The sequence below is a fragment of the Zalophus californianus genome, chromosome 7, assembly GCF_009762305.2.
Source record: "Zalophus californianus isolate mZalCal1 chromosome 7, mZalCal1.pri.v2, whole genome shotgun sequence".
Classification (NCBI taxonomy): domain Eukaryota; kingdom Metazoa; phylum Chordata; class Mammalia; order Carnivora; family Otariidae; genus Zalophus; species Zalophus californianus.
In genome coordinates this window covers 144405683-144424351 of record NC_045601.1, presented here as the reverse complement: position 1 = coordinate 144424351, position 18669 = coordinate 144405683, and the positions used below count along the sequence as shown (strand labels likewise).

Below are 18669 nucleotides of genomic sequence, written 5' to 3'. Positions count from 1 at the left end.
CGATCCCAGGATCCTGGGATCATGACCTGAGCCGAAGGCAGACGCTTAACTGACTGAGCCACCGAGACGCCCCTGTAAGTCTTTTTTTATGCTTAGTTTGGCAACCTGCGTTGGGTAAAAAGTATCTTTGCCTACTCTGTAGTCATAAAGACATTCTCTTATATTTTCTTCCAAAAGCTTTATTACTTAGCTTAATTAAAGTCTTCAATCCATCTCTGATTGTATTATGTAGGTTAGGGAGTCAGGTGCAATTTTCCATGTGGGTATTTCACAGACCTAGCATGGTTCACTTAAGACCAATATTTACCCACTGCACTGAGGTGTTGCCCCAGTCTTAAACCAGATTTTTATAAATATGTAGTCTGGATTCAGTCTCTTGTTCCGTTGATCAGTTTACCTATTCTGGAACAAACGTATACTGCTTTATTACTATAGATTTATAACAGGGATTGGTATCTGCTAGTGTATCTATTATTGCTTATAGTAGGTCCTTTATATTTTCAATAGCCCAACTGTGGAAGGAGCCAAGATGTCCTTCAGCAGATGAATGGATAAAGAAGAGGTGGTCCATATATACAATGGAATATTACTCAGCCATCAGAAAGGGCGAATACCTACCGTTTGCATCAACATGGCTGGAACTAGAGTTATTACGCTAAGTGAAATAAGTCAATCAGAGAAAGACAATTAGCATACGGTTTCACTCATATGTGGAAGATAAAAAATAGAGCAGAGGATCATGGGGGCAGGGAGGAAAAACTTAAATGGGAAGAAATCAGAGAGGGAGACAAACCACGACAGCCTCTTGACTCTGAGAAACAAACCGAGGGTTGCAAAAGGGGAGGTGGGCTGGGGGCTGGGGTAACTGGGTGATGGGTATCAACGAGGGCGGGTGATGTGATGAGCACCGGGTGCTATACACAACAAACACATCACTGAACGCTACACCAAAAACTAATGATGGACTAGTATATGTTGGCCAATTGACTCTAAATGAAATTAATTAATTAATTTAAAAAAATGAAATTGACAAATGATTTTTTTCTGCCCAGAAAACAAAAAGCTCTTTTTTATCACTAAGATTTCTTATTAACTCTCTAGGTTTTGACATACTCTCAAATGATTTTTGTCAAAAGCTTCTTCCTAAAACCAAAGGGTAAAACTCATTACTGCTTCTTTGTACTATATTTTGAAAATTCGCCAAAAGCATGTCCTGCCGATAGATTGTCAAGCTTTATGGTTATAGCTTTCTCCCCTGTCGTCCTTTTTGCTCGCCAGATTGAGAATAAAAATGAGCCTAAGGTGTCTTTCACAGCTAAACTATCTTCGAATTTCAAGATCCTCTCTAGTCCAAACAAATACAATATTATTGATGATATAAGAAAGAGGGGTAACTAAAAACAACTCCATATGCTTGGCATTCAGCAGGTATTCTGATGAGATTACAATACTATGGAGCTGTCCTATTTGCAGGCACACCTTGTTTTATTGAGCTTCACTTTGTGGCATGTCACAGATACCGCATTTCTTATAAATTGCAGATTTGTGGCAACCCTTTGCACAGCGAGTGTGTTGGCGCCATTTTTCTAACAGCATTTGCTCACCTGTGTCTCTGTGCCACATATTGGTAATTCCCACAATACTTTAAACTTTCTCATTACTATTATATTTATTACGGTGATCTGCAATCAGTGATGTTACCACCATAATTCTTTTGGGGTGCCAGGAACTGCACCCATATAAGATGGTGAACTTAATCAATACATGTGTGTGTTCTGATTGTCCATCGACTGGCCTTTCCCCCATCTCTTTTTTGCTCCTGCAGTCTTCCTCTTCCACGAGACACAACCATATTGAAAGTAGGCCAGTTAATGAGCCTACAGTGGCTTCCAAGTGTTCAAAGTGTTCTGAGAGTTACACACGCCTCATTTTAAATCGAAAACTAGAGATGGTGTGGCTCAATGAGGAAGGCATGTCTAAAGCCAAGGTAGGCCGAAAGACTGGCCTCCTGTGCCAAAGTGTCGGCCAAGTTGTGAATGAGAAGGAAACGTTCTCGGAGGAAATGAAAAGGGCCACTCCAGCAAACACACGGATGATAAGAAAGTGAAACAGCCCCATTGCTGATACAGAGAAAGTCTCAGCGGTCTGGATAGAAGATCAAACCAGTCACAATATTCCCTTCAGCCAAAGCCTCATCCAGAGCAAGACGCCAACAGTCTTCAACTCTGTGAAGGCTGAGAAAGATGAGGAAGCTGCAGAAGAAAAGACTGAACCTAGCGGCAGTTGGTTTATTGGGTTAGGGAAAGAAGCCGTCTCCAAACATACAAGCGCAGGGTGAAGCAGCAGGTGCTGATGGAGAAGCTGCAGCAAGTCCTCCAGGAGATCTAGCTGAGACAATGAATGAAGGAGGCTACACTAAACAACAGATTTTCAAAGTAGATCAGACAGCCTTCTCTTGGAAGAAGATGCCATTTAGGGCTTTCCTACCTGGAGAGGAGAAGTCAATGCCTAGGCTTAATGCTTCAAAGCACAGGCTGACTCTCTCGTCGGAGGCTAACGCAGCCAGTGACTTTAAGTTGAAGCCAATGCTCATTTACAATTCTGAGCATTCTAGGGCCCTTAAAAGTTATGCGAAATCTACCTGTCTGTGCTTTATAAGCGGAACAAAGCCTGCAGAACAGCACACCTTTTCAACATGCTTTACTGAATATTTTAAGCCCACTGTTGAGACCGACGGCTCAGAAAAAAATATCCGTTCAAAATATGACTGCTCGTTGACAATGCACCTGGTCACCCGAGAGAGCTCTGATGGACACGTACGAGATCGAGGTAGTTTTCACGCCTGCTGACACAACGTCCTTCTGCAGCCCATGGATCGAGGAATCAGTTTGATTTCAAGTCTTATGATTTTGGAAATACATTTTGTAAGTCTGGAGCTGCCATAGATCGTGATTCCTCTGATGGCTCTGGGCAAAGTCAACTGAAAAGCTTCTGGAAAAGATCCACCATTCTAGGAGCCATTCAGAGCATTTGAGTTTCACGGGAAGAGGTCAAAATACTGACGTTCACCGAAGTTTGGAAGAACTTAATTCCAACTGAGGGATGACCTCGAGGCCTTCAAGACTTCAGTGGTGGTGGAAACGGCGAGAAGAGTAGAATTCGAAGTGGAGCCCGTACCTGTGACTGCATGCCTGCACATGTGACTGCATGCCTGCAATCCCATGATCGAACTGTGACAGGCGAGGAGTTGCTCCTGATGGATGCGTCAAAGAGAGTAAGCTGGAACCTACTCCTGGAGAAGATGCTGTGAAGACTGTTGACGTGCCAACAAGGGATTCAGAATATGACAGTAATTTAGTTGATAAGGCAGTGGCAGGGTTTGCAAGGATTGACTCCAATTCTGAAAGAAGTTCTACTGTGGGTAAAATGCTATCAAACAGCATCCCACGCTGCAGAGAAATCATGTGTGAGAAGAAGAGAGGGCAAACCTCATTGTGGTCTTATTTTAAGACATTGCCACAGCCACCCCAGCCTTGAGCAACCACCACCCCGATTAGTCAGCCGCCATCAACATCAAAGCAAGACCCTCCACCGGCAAAACGATTACGACAGAATTGGGGTCAGCACTGAGTAATGCATAGAATCGTTGAATCAGGGTGTTGTACACCCGAAGCTACTATAATATTGTCTGTTAAGTTTACTCTAGGAGGCTCCCAGGTGGTTTCCCAAAGCTGGGTTAAACTGGGGGTACTACTTGGAGTTCTCAGGGGTGTAGGTAGGGCTGCATCCCGCCTGGACTTGACCTTGCCCGCAACTCCACAAGGGCTCAAGAGGTCCCATCACAAGAAGTGGTTGATCAGTCTGCAGTCGCTGAGGGTCCAACACCTGCATCGCTGGACTTGCAGGTATCTGGAAGGGGATTCGGGGCTCCTCCTCCAGGAATTAGGTCGCCTGGGACCTGATGGATGACAAGTCGCAGGGCTGAGGTTTGGAGTGTGGGGAGGGTGCCCGGCGGCACAGGTGGGACAGCCCGGAGAAGGTCTTCGCGTCCTAGGAATGGAGACCGGCGAGGCCAGGGCCAGGGCAGAGAGAGCCCTGTCTGCAGCCACGATACCCACCTTCCTTCCGCGTTGAGGGAAAGGCACCTGAAGGCGGGCTAAGTAAGAGCAGGCCCGGGAACTGCGGTGACAGAGCAGGGGGCTGCGACCTGCTGGCCTCCCCGCGCCCGAGACTGCAGACCACACCAACCTCCCTCCGAACCCCCTGCTCCGCAGCACCCGGCGTGCTGGGGGCCGCGTCCCTCCTGCGCGCACTGCGCCTCGGATGGAGGTGAGGCCCCAGGGCCGCAGGCAGCCCGCACCCACAGAGCTCTCCACGGCCCCCGCGCCCGCAAGAGCCGAAAGAAGGACGGATTTCCCTCCGCTCTTCCTTCACCTCGTGAATCTGCCGTGGGTAACGTCCTGCGAGCGTGGAACACGAGAGCGCAGCTTTGGGAAGGCGCCGCGACGCACCAGGAAGCCCGAGGGCAGCGCTGGCCCCCGGGGGCGCGGCGGAGCCCGCGGGCGGAGGAAGGTGCGCGCGGGGCTCTGGCGCCCAGCGCGCTGCGGGGCCTGCCTCTGAGCCGGGGGGCAGCACCCCCCTCGTGCTGCGGCCGCGGCCTCTTTCCGGGCCGCCCAGCGCTGGCAGGAGCCGCGGCCGGCCTTCCCCCGCGGGGCCTCAGCTCTCACTGCTCCTCGCCAGACGTCCAGTCCCGAGTCCTGGGTCCCCGCGGCGCCATCAGAGACCCCGGCCCTCGCCCCCCTCGTTCGGCTCCGCGCTGCTCCCGCGCTGTTTCCGTATCAGTAATGCCAGCCTCTTTTCTCTGTTCCCACAGCGCTAGGGCTGGTGGCTGCTTCCCGGGGTCGCCACCTCTGCTGAACCTTCCCGGGCGTCTCTTACACTTAGAGTGGCCATGTTAACAAACTTGTCGTGACGGAACAATTCTCGATATTAAATTCACCCTGTGCAGAGAACTGGCGTAGTTTCTGCCTCCTAGTCGGCCTCTGACAAGCTGACACCATTGTTGGACTCACTGGAGCCACACACGTTGCTGGAGAAATAGTGTGTGTGTTTCTAGATCACCGTCCCTCTCTCCATCTCTACGTAAGGCGCTGCATCGCCCCACTGGCCTAAAGATCAGGGCATGCTGGCCGGGGAGAGCGGTCACCCGAAGGGAGCCTGGAGAGCCACCCGGAGGTGCACCGTTTGGCAGCCACTCAGGAGGAAATCTCATGAAACACCTTTTACTGAGACTAACATCTGCTGTCATTGGTAGGTACACAAATGAAGAAGAGAAAAATAACCTTGCTTGTCTAGAAAGGAAACAGATGGTAAGTATTTACTGATTACTGATAGCCAAGTGCCTTGGAGACTACAAATTGTTTGGCTCAGACGTCTTTATAACCGAGGGATCCCATTGTAAACCCTAGATAATCAATTGAATACATTGTAAATTGGAATAGTTCATAACTCGGATCTTGTCACTTTCCGAATTTCCTTTTGTAAGTAGTCGGTGATAGTCCTTTCCAAACGGGAGAGTCCTCACTGGGAAACATATATTCTGAAAAAAGTCAGTTTCCTCCACAAGAGCCGGACTCTGTCCTATGGCTAACCTACTAACTGGACAAGCCACAAAGGACAAAGCACAGCCATGATTTCAACCTACAGCCTCTAGTTTCAGAGTAGAGACTGGAAGGAGGAGACAGAGAGGAGCAATATGATCCACTAGATATTCTGGGGGTGCCTCTCACTGCAAAACAAACAGTTTCTGAAAAACACATTTCTTTCCAAACACTGTTTCACATACAGAAGTCTGGGAAATCTTCAAAAAAAAAAAAAAATGCCTTTTGAAGATGGCAATCCCAACTTCCATAGAGGAGGACAAGTAATCAAGAAAATACCACACCAAACCAACAAAACAAAACAAAACACCTCAGATGGTTTCACTAGGGCATTCCACAAAACTGTTGGGGTACAAACAGTCCCCATACTATGTAGCTTGTTTCAATTGATAGGAAATGAGAGAAAACTTCCAAGTTCTTTTAATGAACGGGTATAATATTAATGCCCAAACCTTGATAAAGTTAGCATACCCACTCAAAGAAAATTTCAGCCCTACATGCTCTGAAAACCAATGCAAAACCCCAAGTAAAATGTTGGCCAATATTAAGAAAATAAAATGTTATCCGGTATTAGCCCACCATGAACAAGCAGGGTCTATGCTAGAAATGGAAGGATGATTCAGTACTAGGAGAGCTATTACTATCACACCAAATTCAGAGTTCTAAAATTCACCTATTTTTACGAAAAACCCTTGAGAAACTATAAAAGAATTAATTATTCCTTATCATGATAAAACACTCATATAATCCAATCCTAAAGCCAACATCTTAATGAGGAAACCCTGAAAGCGTTTCCACTGATGGGAGAAACGAGGCAAGGATGCCTGTTACTTTCACTACATATAAAACATTTTCCTGACAGACTAAAGACAGCAATTTCAGGTGTAAGAACTGGAAAAGAGCACAGACAACTATATTTACGGTGACATATTGTACACTGGGAAAGCTCTAAAGGTGCACTGTCTGAAAGAGAAGCCACTAGCCATACTTGGCTACTTAAATTTCAATTAACTCATCAAAAGAGTACAAATTCAGTTCCCTCGTCATACATTTCAAGTGTTTCATAGCCACAGGTAGCTGGTGGCTACCATATTGGGCAGCAGAGACATAGCATAGATATTTCTGTCAAGGAAATGTCCATGAGGCAGTGCTGCCCTAGAGAGTCCAGGATAAAACTAATCCAAACCATAAGACAATTCAGCAAGATAATATAAAATTAACAAGTACAAACAGCAGCATTTCAGGGGCACCTGGGGCGCTCGGTTGGTTAAGCATGTGACTCTTGGTTTCAGCTCAGGTCATGATCTCATGGGTGGTGGCATCCAGCCCCTCGTCAGGCTCTGAGCTCAGCGCCGGGTCTGCTTGAAAGCTTCTCTCCCTCTGTCCCTCCCCCTGTTTGCTGTCTCTCTCTCAAATAAATAAATACATCTTTAAAACATTTTTAAAATATAGCATTTTTATACCCAAATAATTACTGGTTAGGAGATCTAACTTAGGATTAGGTTACCTAATTAGGATACCTCACTTATAAAAACAACAAAAACAACAAAATCTTAGCAATAAACTTAAAACACTCCTGAAAGGCATAGAACAGTCTTAAACAAATGGAAAGGCAACGCTCATTCTTGATTAGGATGGCACAACATCATCAAGACCTCGGGTCTCCCTAAGTTATTTATTTTAGTTTATTTCATCTGTCCACTGAGGCATTTTATTCGCATGTAAGTATTACATCCCTAGAAAAAGCATCCCAGGAGTTTCCCTCCTGTGTGTTTTCATCTTGCTTCCTCACGGTCCATGATGTCAGCTGAGCTTGTCAGCACAATGGAACCAAACTGGTGGGTCGGGAGCAGATTATTCTGCCGTTTTTCTAGATCTTTGAGTTGTACATCAAATCTAGAGCTGATCACTCCACACTTTGTTTAACCTGCCCGTGAGGTTCACAACACTTTTCTCAGCTCTGCGATCATCAGTGACTTCAAATTTGCCATGTAGCCACGTTTCATCATCACAGCGAGAAACCAGACGATGACTTGGGGCATCGTCCTAATGAGAACGTGGTGTTTGCCTCTCTTCTCGGCACTGTTAATGCTCTTGAGAGCATCTGCCAGGACATTCATGTGCATCATTACGGCAGCATGGACTGATGGAGGAAAGAGTCCCTAAGCTATTTACAAATTTAATGTGGTCCCAAGAAAAATGTCCAGCGAGCATACCCACGGAGCTAGAAAAGTTTATCATTAAGTTAATATGGAAAAGTAAACATACAGGAATATCTAGGAAGATGCCAAAGGGAAAACCTTTAAGGGAAACTGGACCTCTCATTAAAATATACGAGTCCTCTATAATCAACAGTGTGTTACTGGTGCATGAGTAGGCAGACAGACAGTGAGCTGAACAGAAATTTCACAAATAGATACAACTACGTATGCAAGTCTAGTGTAAGATAAAAGTGGTATTTCAAAACTCCGAGAAAAAGATTTTAATAAAGGCTTTTGGATCAATTATATAGCTATTTGGAAAAAATTGAAATTAGATCCATTCTTCACACCACATACACAAGGTTAACCGTGGTGCTATAAATTTAGCCTCCAAATTTGTCTCTGTTTGAAACAATCTCTAAGTTAAAAAACTTTTTTTTTAAAGATTTTATTTATTTATTTGAGAGAGAGAGAATGAGAGATAGAGAGTACGAGAGGGAAGAGGGTCAGAGGGAGAAGCCGACTCCCCGCCGAGCAGGGAGCCCGACGCGGGACTCGATCCCGGGACTCCAGGATCATGACCTGAGCCGAAGGCAGTCGCTTAACCAACTGAGCCACCCAGGCACCCTAAATTAAAAAACTTTTTAAAAATAACAGCGAATAGTCCCGGAGGCAAATGCTGGACCTGAGGCACTGTGACTCAAGAGCGTGAACTCTCAGGGATTCCTCACCATTCCTCTAGGTACTGCAAGCCTCCCCGCCTTTGCTCAGGCCCTTCCTCAGTCTGGGACGCCCTCTCTCTCTCTCTCTCTCTCTCTGTCACCTCTAGAAAACGTGCTCGAGACTAACGTTCATAGGGCAGTTCTCTTTTCTGAAGGTTAGTCTTGAGCGATCCAGCAGTTGCACTAGTAGGTATTTACCCAAGGGATACAAAAATATTGATTTGAAGGGGTACATGCACCCTGATGTCTAGAGCTGCATTATTTACAAGAGCCAAACCATGGTAAGAGCCCAAGTACCCATCGACTGGTGAACGGATAAGGAAGAGACGGTGTATATACACATACGATGGGATACTCCTCAGCCATAAAAAAGAATGAAATCTTGCCATTTTCAACCACCTGGATGGAGCCGGAGAGTAAAATGCTGAGCAAAATCAGTCAGTCAGAGAAAGACAAATACCAGCTGATTTCACTCATATGTGGAGCTTAAGAAACAAAACAAACAAACAATGGGGTTGAGGGGAGACAAACCAAGAAACAGACTCTTAACTCTAGAGAACACACTGGTGGTCACCAGAGGGGAGGTGGCTGGGGGATGGGGACTTGGGGGTTGGGGGTTTAGGAGGGCGCTTGTGATGAACCCTGGGTGTCCCGTGGAAGTGCTGAATCATGAAATTTTACATCTGAAACGACCAGGACACTGGACTCCCGGCTCCGCGGAGGCGGAGGAGCGGCAGGAGCGCCCCCGACGGAAGGGGCCCTCTCTTGCGCAGTCGCACCCCGCAGCGTCCCGGCGCTAAGGGCTCGGAGCAGAGACGCGGCGCGGCCCCGCGCGGACCGGCCGTCTAACCGCCCAGACCGTCTCGGTTTCCACGAATCCCCGGCCGGGACTCGCCAGGGCCCCTGGGGTCGGCTCCGGGGGCACCGGCCGCGGCAGCCCCCGCCCGCGGCGGGCTCAGGTGGGCGCCCCCGGCGCGCGGGTGCCGACCGCCCCCAGGTTCCCACGCCGCCGGGCCACGCCCACCGCCTGCGCGCATGCGCCCCCGGGGGCCCGGCCGCCCGCGCCAGGGAGCCCCGACCCCCACCCCGGCCGGGGGCTGCGGTCGCCGCTCGACCCCTGTCCTGAGTCCTGGGAGAGCGGAGCCTGCCTTCTCCCCATCGCGAGGTTTCCAGTCCAGTGCTTGGTCCACTCGTGTGGGAGCCGGCCATCCCCATGTGCCCCGGACGTCCCCGAGCCGTCTCCTCCTTGGCCTCCCCCCCAGGGCAGCCGGGAGTTCCCGAGGGTAAGCTCTGGAATTAAGTACCCCAGAGGCCCGAGTGTGCAGACGAAGTGGCCGAGTGGTTAAGGCGATGGACTGCTAATCCATTGTGCTCTGCACGCGTGGGTTCAAGTCCCACCTTCGTCGGTTCTGTGCTTTTGGTGTGAGAGATTCATGAATATTTTCAGAAGTCTGCTCCTGGCCTTTCCCGTTGGGGGTATGCGCCCTTCGGGTGTCTGTCCGGGCCAGGGCTGGCTGGCTCAGTGGATAGGGCATGTGGCTCTTGGTCTGGGAGTCAGGGCTTCCAGACCCACTTTGGGGTAGAGATTACTTCAATCAATAAATGAAAAAGAAAGAAAGAAAGAAAGATGTGCTCAGTGTGCTGAGTTTCACTGGAGAAGGTTACCTTCCTCTTTACTGATTACGTGACCTCTGCAGTTCACCCCTTCCTTCCTTAAGGGAGTGTTCCTGCTTTGGGGACATTAGTTTTTGAGAGCAGATTTTGCAGATTATTCCTCAATATCACCCAACATCACCCAACCAAATCTATTCTCTTGATATTTAGCCTACTCCTTGAAGGGCTTTTGTTTTTAAGCAATTCATAATTAGGAGAATTACTTGGTCAAAGGCCTGAATCTGTGAATCTTTTTAGCCATCCACCAGATTGACCAGTTTCCAAATTGTTGTTTCATTTTACAGTGTTACCACTAACACCCGAGTAAGCGAGATTCTCTGGGACAGTGGAAATTTCGTTTCACAATTCTTTTCGTATTTTGTAGTTATATAACAATAGAATATAGGATTGGGATTGATAGATGTTTGAGATCTACCCATTTAGGAACATGATTGGAAAATTTTCTCTCCTCCAATTTCAAGTAGTTCTTGCAATTACATCGCCTTCTGTCTAAAAGCTATTATTTTTAAGATAATTTAGTGAAAATATTTTTCCGAAACCTTCGTTAAAAAAAGGCGAAGACATTTTAGGATAGCAGTTTAAAACCACATTGAAAATTGGAAATACTACCATAAGAATAGTCTTACTCATCGGAGAGCTTCAGTACTGCCCTCTAGGGGCTGGCCCAGCGCCCTCGGCCTGCTTTCTCCCATTCCTCTCTTTGGGAAACTATCCCATCTTCAGCAAACAAGCTTGGCAGCACCTCTTCCACATAACCTAGTACAAAACCACCGAAAACCTCATAGGCCCGCCTGGGAATATATTTAGAGTCTGGGGCTATTTATAATGAAGAGAAAACGAAAGTGCATTAATGGGAAAGAAAATCTGAAAGTAGGAGTCTTTGCCCAAACACTTGGCTTCCCAGAAGCGAGCGGCCTGTGGAAGACCAATACAAGGAAAATACTTCCCTCTCAAACAAAGGTACTGCATTGTGTGGTGACCCTTTTAGTGAAAATAACGTACAGGTTGTCATTTTCTGGTGATGCAATAAGGCCGTGTGTTTTTACACCTAGAGATGGTGGTTATATATGTATCTGCAAAGAATAATGCGTATCAGAGGGCTTTTCTGGTGTATCAGGGACACTGAGCCACGGCTCATGATGTATGTAATGGAGCAGAGTTTTGTCCAAAGGACTCTATTACTGTCCTTGTGGGCACTCGCTGTGGGTGATTCTATGAGCCTGAAATTCAGTCTTGGGGATGAGCATACAATAATCTAAATTTGCAACCAAGATTTTTTTCTGTGCTCCATACCAGCAAAACCAACCTGCCCGTTCAGATCTTTATATAGCTAATGTATGTTCAATCTCAGCATGTGCTAACATGAACCCCAAATTCCCCCAACCTGATGTCACCCTGTGTTTTCTACTTCGTCATATGATATTACCATCAGCCAACTCCAAAAAAATCTGGGTTTTCTTAACGTCTCCACCTCCCCACACCCCACAACAAAGACTCAGTTACTCCTCTTGCTTCTGCGTCTTTCATAGCTCACAAATTTAGGCTGTCTCATCTGTCATCATGCCCCTTCTATTTTCAGCATCCGTCACATACCTCAGTTTGATTAGTGTAACAACTTCCTGGTTTGTCTCCTGATTCCGGATAGTTTTTTGGGGTGGGGGAGGGGAAGGGCAGAGGGAGAGAGAGAGAATCAGAAATAGGCTCACACCAAGCACAGAGCCCGAAGCGGTGCTGCATGTCAGGACTCTGAGACCACGACCTGAGCCCAGATCAAGAGTCGGGCACTCAACCCACTGAGCCACCCGGGCGCCCCTCCTGATTCCAAATTTTATCTCTCTGATACATACACCTTAATATTTCCAGAGTTGTCTTTCAAACCCCCAAACATTTTCTGTATGTTCACTGCTTATAGTTTTCAGTGAGTTTTCCTAGTTTTTGAGATCAAGTTAAGCTGCAGAGATTCCAACTTTTAAATGCCCTTCGGCCAAAGACTTCCAGACAGGAGGCTGTGGGCAGCACAAACTCAGATCTACGACTTGCAGCAGCCTGGCCAGGGTCGGGGGGCCCCTGGAATGCTGCCTGCAAGGGTCTTTATAGGAGGTCTGAGCCCCACTGCGGAATCAGAGATCTATGCGGAACCTGGATCCGTTCAGGATGTTTGATGTCTCCCCAGGGGGTTAGCAATGCTAATAACCAGGAATTGGGTGCTGTCAGGGGACAAGGGCAGTTTATAAAGGAGGGATCCCCAAATCTGGGGGCATATCGTAAAGTGAGTTGGGGCGTCCTCGGGAAGAAAAGAGTGGTCACTCAAACACAGGATCATTATGCCATTTCATAGCTGCGGAAGAACGTGCGGAGAAATGACTCAGGCAAGTGGGTCAGTGCGACCTGTGTCTCTTCTCTCAACCTGGTCGATACTAGAATTGATTTGATCTTTATCAGTCCAAGCTGATTGTCACACTTTCAGGCTGGAATAAGAATTGCTCTTTCAGGGGCGCCGGGGGGGCTCAGTCATTAAGTGTCTGCTTTCAGTTCAGGTCATGATCCCAGGGTCCTGGGTTTGAGCCCCGCAGCGGGCTCCTTGCTGGGCGGGAAGTCTGCTTCTCCCTCTCCCACTCCCCCTGCTTGTGTTCCCTCTCTCGCTGTCTCTCTCTCTGTCAAATAAAAAAAAAAAAATCTTAAAAAAAAAAAGATTCGAGGCTTATAGTTTTCAGTGGAGAAAGCATAAGTGATTTGTTTTTTCATATATATTTGATTTTTTAATTTTTAGTAAAAATTTCCATTATTTATTGTTAATATGTAGAATGCAATTATTTTTTATATTGACCCTCCATCCACTGAACTTGCTAATTTTATTTCTTTTTCACTGTTTCAAATTTTCTGCACACACAATTTTATTAATGGTGCCTACAGAATATTTTACTTATTTCATTCCATTTTCTTTTTTTTTTTACCTTCTCATAATGGCTAGAATCTCCAGAATAGTGCTGAGTAGAAATGATGACGATAAATTTGTCTCATTTCTAACCTCAGAGATAAGCATTTAAAATTTCTGCATTGAACATGATGTCAACTGAGGTTTTCCTATGAGTTGAGTTAATCTCAAATGAAGAAACTTACCTTCTATTATAATTTTCTAGAGAAGTTTTATTTATATTTTTAATGACAGGGTGTTGCTTTTTGTCAAGTGTTTAGGGCGTAAATGTATGTATTTTCTCCCTTTGTTGTCTTGATGAGATTCATTATATTCCTTGATTTATTGAATATTAAGCCCTTCTGGCATTTCTGGAATAAATATTATCCTTTCTATAAATTGCTGGGCTCCATTTGCTAATATTTTGTCTGTAATTGTTGCATCTACATTCATGAGCAAAGTTAGCCTGTGATTTTCTTATCTTGCAATGTCCTTTTTCCGATGTTGGTATCAAAGTGATGCTAGTCTCTTAAAATGAGTTTGGAAGTGTTCCAGGGATTCAGCTCTTGGCCAAATTTAGCTCCAGAACTCCCTTTCTCAACTCTACTTAGGCTGGAAGCTAGTCTAGGATGCTTCCACCCGACCTTCTACTGTCTGTCCTTCACTCAGGATCACACTTATCTTCATCAGCTGACTCTTCAGCCTTCCTGGCTCCCTCCCCATTTTCTCTCAGGCTTTTGCCCTGATCACATCTCTGCGCATTTAATTGTGGCTTGGTGTTTGCTTCTTGGAAGACCAGACTAGCCTACTAGTTTTATAATACACTTCTAGTTTATGCTGGGCAGAATTTGTGCTGGGCAAAAAATAGCACTACACAATCTACCTTTAGCTATGAACAGAATCAACATAGAAAGCAGTTTTCCCAATTTCTCAGTGAGCACTCCAGCAGTGAGCCAGTTGGGCATCCCTGCTGATCAGCACAAAGGGGCTGAGACTGGCATGACCAAATGTCAGAGGTAATTTAATATTTACTGTGGTGTAATTATTTGTCAAGAAGGAGCCTATGCGGAAGGGGAAAATGAAATCTGCCCAACAAAAGAGAAAACAGGTCGTGAGCCTGAGAGCACTCTGAGTAGCTCTGATCTCCGGGCTGGAGTTTCTTTGAAACCTGGAGCCCTGAAGGTAGAGCCCACTCTGGTGACGCTTAGATAGACGAAGAGCCGTGTGCTCACTGCTCCAGGAGACTCCGAAAGATGACCTTTCGCAGAGCCATGAGAGTAGGGAAAAGCCCGGGGGCCAGTAGCCCAGATGCAGCATGTCTCAGTAGCGATCAGATGCTGGAATCCCAGATGTGCTCACTCCGTCCCCTGCTGCGATGTAGCAGAGCAAGCTGGAGCTTCTCAGGAAATTGCAGATCCCGAAGAGGAGGAGATAGGGAGGCGCTTGCTTGCAGTCTGTGGTTTGAGCTTCCCCTGCTGCTGATGGCCTGGACCACGCTGAGGAGGCAGGCGGTACAGACTGAAAGACCATGGGCCACGCTCCCCGGATAAAGCACAGTCTTGCAACCAGCATTGCCTAGGAAATTTCTGAGATGAGAAAAGGTGGTTATATCTTCGCTCCCTTTGGTACAGAGAATGGTTGTATTTGCAAAAGCCAAATGGATAAGGATAAGGTCCATTTTTTTTTCTTTTTTCCAGGTCTCACGAGCAAAGTATATCCACGTCTCACCAGTAGAAAGAGGTTCCCCACAATTCCAGGTCCAAAAAGAGAAAGCCAGATTACTCCCTGGATGATCTTAGTCCAAGTCATCTTCTGACATCAGGCACGGAGCTAGGAAGAACTTTGAGAGACACAAATAAGTAACGATTACATAGTTTAGGTCGGTGGCTTTTCTGTGTCTCCTCCAGTGAAATGAACCCTTTTGGTTCTGAAGTTTGTAAACGTACGTGGTTCTATCACTTGCATGTGTCCAATCTCGTTCTTTGCTCTTCTCTTTCTCCTGTTTCAGTTGATATGGTCATGGTGAGAACTACAATTTAAACATCCAGCCCAGACATCCCTCATGTATTCCACACTAAGGCATCCACCTGCCGATCCAAGAGGCCCTTCCATTCCCTATACATGGAACCCTCGTGTATATAATTTACGCGCCAACACTCTTCCCAAGACCATCGCCAGGCAAAGGGCAACAATCGCTCCGTCAGTTTCTATGCTATCATGCTGAACATCATTTTAGATGATCTTTCTGCACTACTCATACCCAGTAAATGACCTCACCGCAGAGCACTGAGCTGGTGCTCCACCTCGGTCCACTGTACCAGCCTGAGCACACTGACCCCTCAGACACTGTGAATACTGGGCCGGCAGAGGGTTGTAGTTTCTCCAGGGAACTGTACCAGGCTAAATGAGACTAGTTTCACAGGGCGGACTATGTGGCTTACCCTCCCCCTCCAAGGGCAGGAGGAAAGTCCAGCGCCCTTGCCTTATGGAGGGACTGACTCTGGTAACATTTGTGCTCCTGATTTTCCACCTGGGTTGAGTCAGACTGGAGCAGAGTTTTTTTCTCCCATCTGTGCTGTTCCCATGCTCCACCTCTCCTGAAGCCTTCCCCCAGCAAATCATCAGAGGAAGAGCTCTGGCTCCATGGGATCCAACCAAAGACGCACATCTTACTGACTCACCCTCTTCCCCTTTGTCAAATTTAGTGACTTTCTCCATCAGAAATGCCCCACCCTGAAGGTTAAGTTCCTCAATATCTCACGCTGTGATTTATATAACCATTTCATGAATGGTATCACTCTTTTTGTTTATTCTCTTTCTATATTATAGTCAAAATGAATCTGTTCCTTTTGTTTCACTGCCTATGAACCCTATATGGCTTCACATATCAACCTTCTGTCTAAACGTGCTTGTCCTTCACAGTTGGGCCTCTTCTCCCTCTTACAAGATTTATTTCTGAGTGACCTTCAACTCCCCTGCCAACAGATGTGCCTAAATTCCAGATGCTGAGACGTTCTTGTCCTCCGCTGCCCCCTTTCCACAGCTCACTGCTGCTCATCTGTCCCACATCAGCTCAGAATTTTATTGTCTGGCGACTTTCCCTGAATTCACTGGGCTCTGTTGCTACCGTCTGTTTACCTGCTTCCTTCCTTCCCTCAGTGGCAGAGTGCTTGAGAGGTGCTCTCTGTCCACCCAGGGTCTCCGTTACCCAGCACAGTGCCTGCTATGAAATGCCCAAGAAATTGTTTCTGAAAATGTTATGAAACGAGACATACGGTTATGTCGTAAAACTGCCTGTTACTCAGAGATGAGTTTGTGAGCCGATTTAGAGAGAGATTTGAGTTGATTTGTGTTCTTTCACAAATGTCAAACTGAATGAGTTGGAGAATTCAATCCACCTGGGATGATTTGAGTGTTTCCTCAGATGTGTCAAAGATACACTCTTTTATGTGATCTGCAGGATATTGGAAAGAGAGTTTATATATATTTTAATAAGCTTTCAAAGCCTCTTCCGTCATTTAAGGAAGAACAAAATGCAGGCTGTGGGAATCAATGCATATTCTAGAGGCTTGCGCAGTATCATTAAATCTGAGAAGTAGAACGACGTTCACATGAGCAAGTTTGCAATCAGCCTTTCTGGAATTACAGACTGCTTTCCCAACTTCTGTCTGGAGGACTCTGGATATATTATTTGGCCTCTCCAAGGTTCTCATCCATAAAATAGGGGTGAAACTTTGTACTATGCAGTCTGTCCTGAGGATTAAATGAGCTGATGTATGTCATGCTAGGTCATTGCCTGCAAGGATCACAGAATCATTTTCTAAAAACAACTATTCATGTTACTACGTGTTCCCACACCTTTTTAAAAAAAATTCTCTATAATAATGTACTGTGTCATTTTGGGCAGTGGCAGAAGGAAAGCATCAGAATAAATAAAATCTTCATAGAGTAGGCAAGCAGGGCCCATGCTGAGAAGACAGAAGGATCCCAGAAACAACACACAAGCTTAAATACCAGGGAAAACAGCCACCTGCCGAGAGAGGAGCCTGCAGACAACGCTGGCTTGCACACCCCTGGGGGAGATGTCCTGGGCACGCCGTGTCTCCCGCACCTGCCCCGCCTGTTAGGAAGGGGCAGCCTCGGGTACAGTGCATCAAGCCTATTGCTGTGCATCAAGACTGTTGCCCCTCACACACCAGACAGGAGCAGATGTCTCTGGAGGGGCTGGGAAATGATCAGCTGTCTCTCCCTGGGTCCTGGCACTTCGTCCTGCACAAGGACAGGGGAGCAATGTCTGCTCCCTCACGCCTGCCCCTCACCAGCCCTGCCCCCAACAGCCTGCTGCCCAAGCCACAGGCTGCCACCATCCACGGCTGTGAGGTGTTCTCACCTGGGCAGCTCTGGGCAGCCCCGCCATGGAGGTGTGTGTGGGGGGGTCTGGCCGAGCCGCACCTGCAGGCCCTGTTTGTACTTCCCTGAGTCCCCGTGCTCATGGCGGACTCACTGAGGTCAGGACGTCAATGTCATCAGTTCTGGCTTTGCCAGGGGTACGGGCTCCCCCTGCACCATGTGGATCCCAGGGGCACATCCCTTCCCTCTCCGTGATGCTCTGTGATTCGCTGAGCCCAGAAACATTCTGACCCCAACTGTGGTAAACGTGCAGTCATGAGCAGGAAGCAGTGCAAGGATGAGCACTTAGCCTGGCACAGCCCGGAGAGGCCCAGCTGTCCTTGACCTTATTAGGGCTCTGCCGTCCTCCCACACCCACGGTCACCACCAAAGCGCAGGAAGAAGCACCTGAGGATCACCAGTGGTCGCTTCCTGAATATTTTCAAACTCCACTCTACACTGATAATAAAAGACCATGCGGTGGTAGAGTCAGAATCTTGGCTATCCATGATAGAAGTTTCTAGAAAAGAGCCGGAGGGGCACTTCTGGGTGCTGGCTAGGTGCCTAGAACCAGTTGCTACAACTCACTCATTGTAGTGTGTTCCTTCCCTTTGTAAGTTTACTGCGGAACTGCGTCAGGGGCTGGGGAAGCACACGGCCTGCAGTCCTGGGCCAGACGCAGCTCTGAGTGGGAGGAGTGCAGCCTCCACTCAGAGTTGTTCCACGCCCTTAATGCCACTTACAGAGATGGCGCCTTTCTCATTTGTCCGTTCAAGCGGAGCAGGGAAGCCGATTTTGAGATTCACCACCACCCGGCAACACCGACTGGCTGAGATAATCCTTCGCAGGTCTCCACGCAGACCCCTCCCTTCTGAGCGGCCGCCCGCGGGGGCCAGGAAGGAAAACGCTGGGGTGACTGTTGCTGCCTGAGCCTGGACGGCAGCTGAGTCAGGGAGGCCTTGGTGGAAGGAGGGGAGGGACGTGGGCTGTGGATCAAGCACAGAGGAGTGGGAGCGTAGTAGAGCCTGCAAGGGGTTTCCCATCCGTTCTGGAAGGATGCCTCGCAGTAGCACCTGCTGTCCGCAGGGGCGTCTCCCTGAGGACCCAGC

General features: G+C 47.4%; 1 non-coding gene and 1 pseudogene across 1 annotated transcript; one reads left to right on the top strand and one right to left on the bottom strand.

The window, feature by feature from the left end:
- Positions 1-9907: 9907 nt before the first annotated feature.
- On the top strand, positions 9908-9989 carry TRNAS-GCU. Its single transcript has one exon. It is a non-coding gene; the product is annotated as a tRNA-Ser (tRNA).
- Positions 9990-14101: 4112 nt separating this feature from the next.
- Positions 14102-14980, bottom strand: LOC113928022 (annotated as a pseudogene).
- Positions 14981-18669: the final 3689 nt, after the last annotated feature.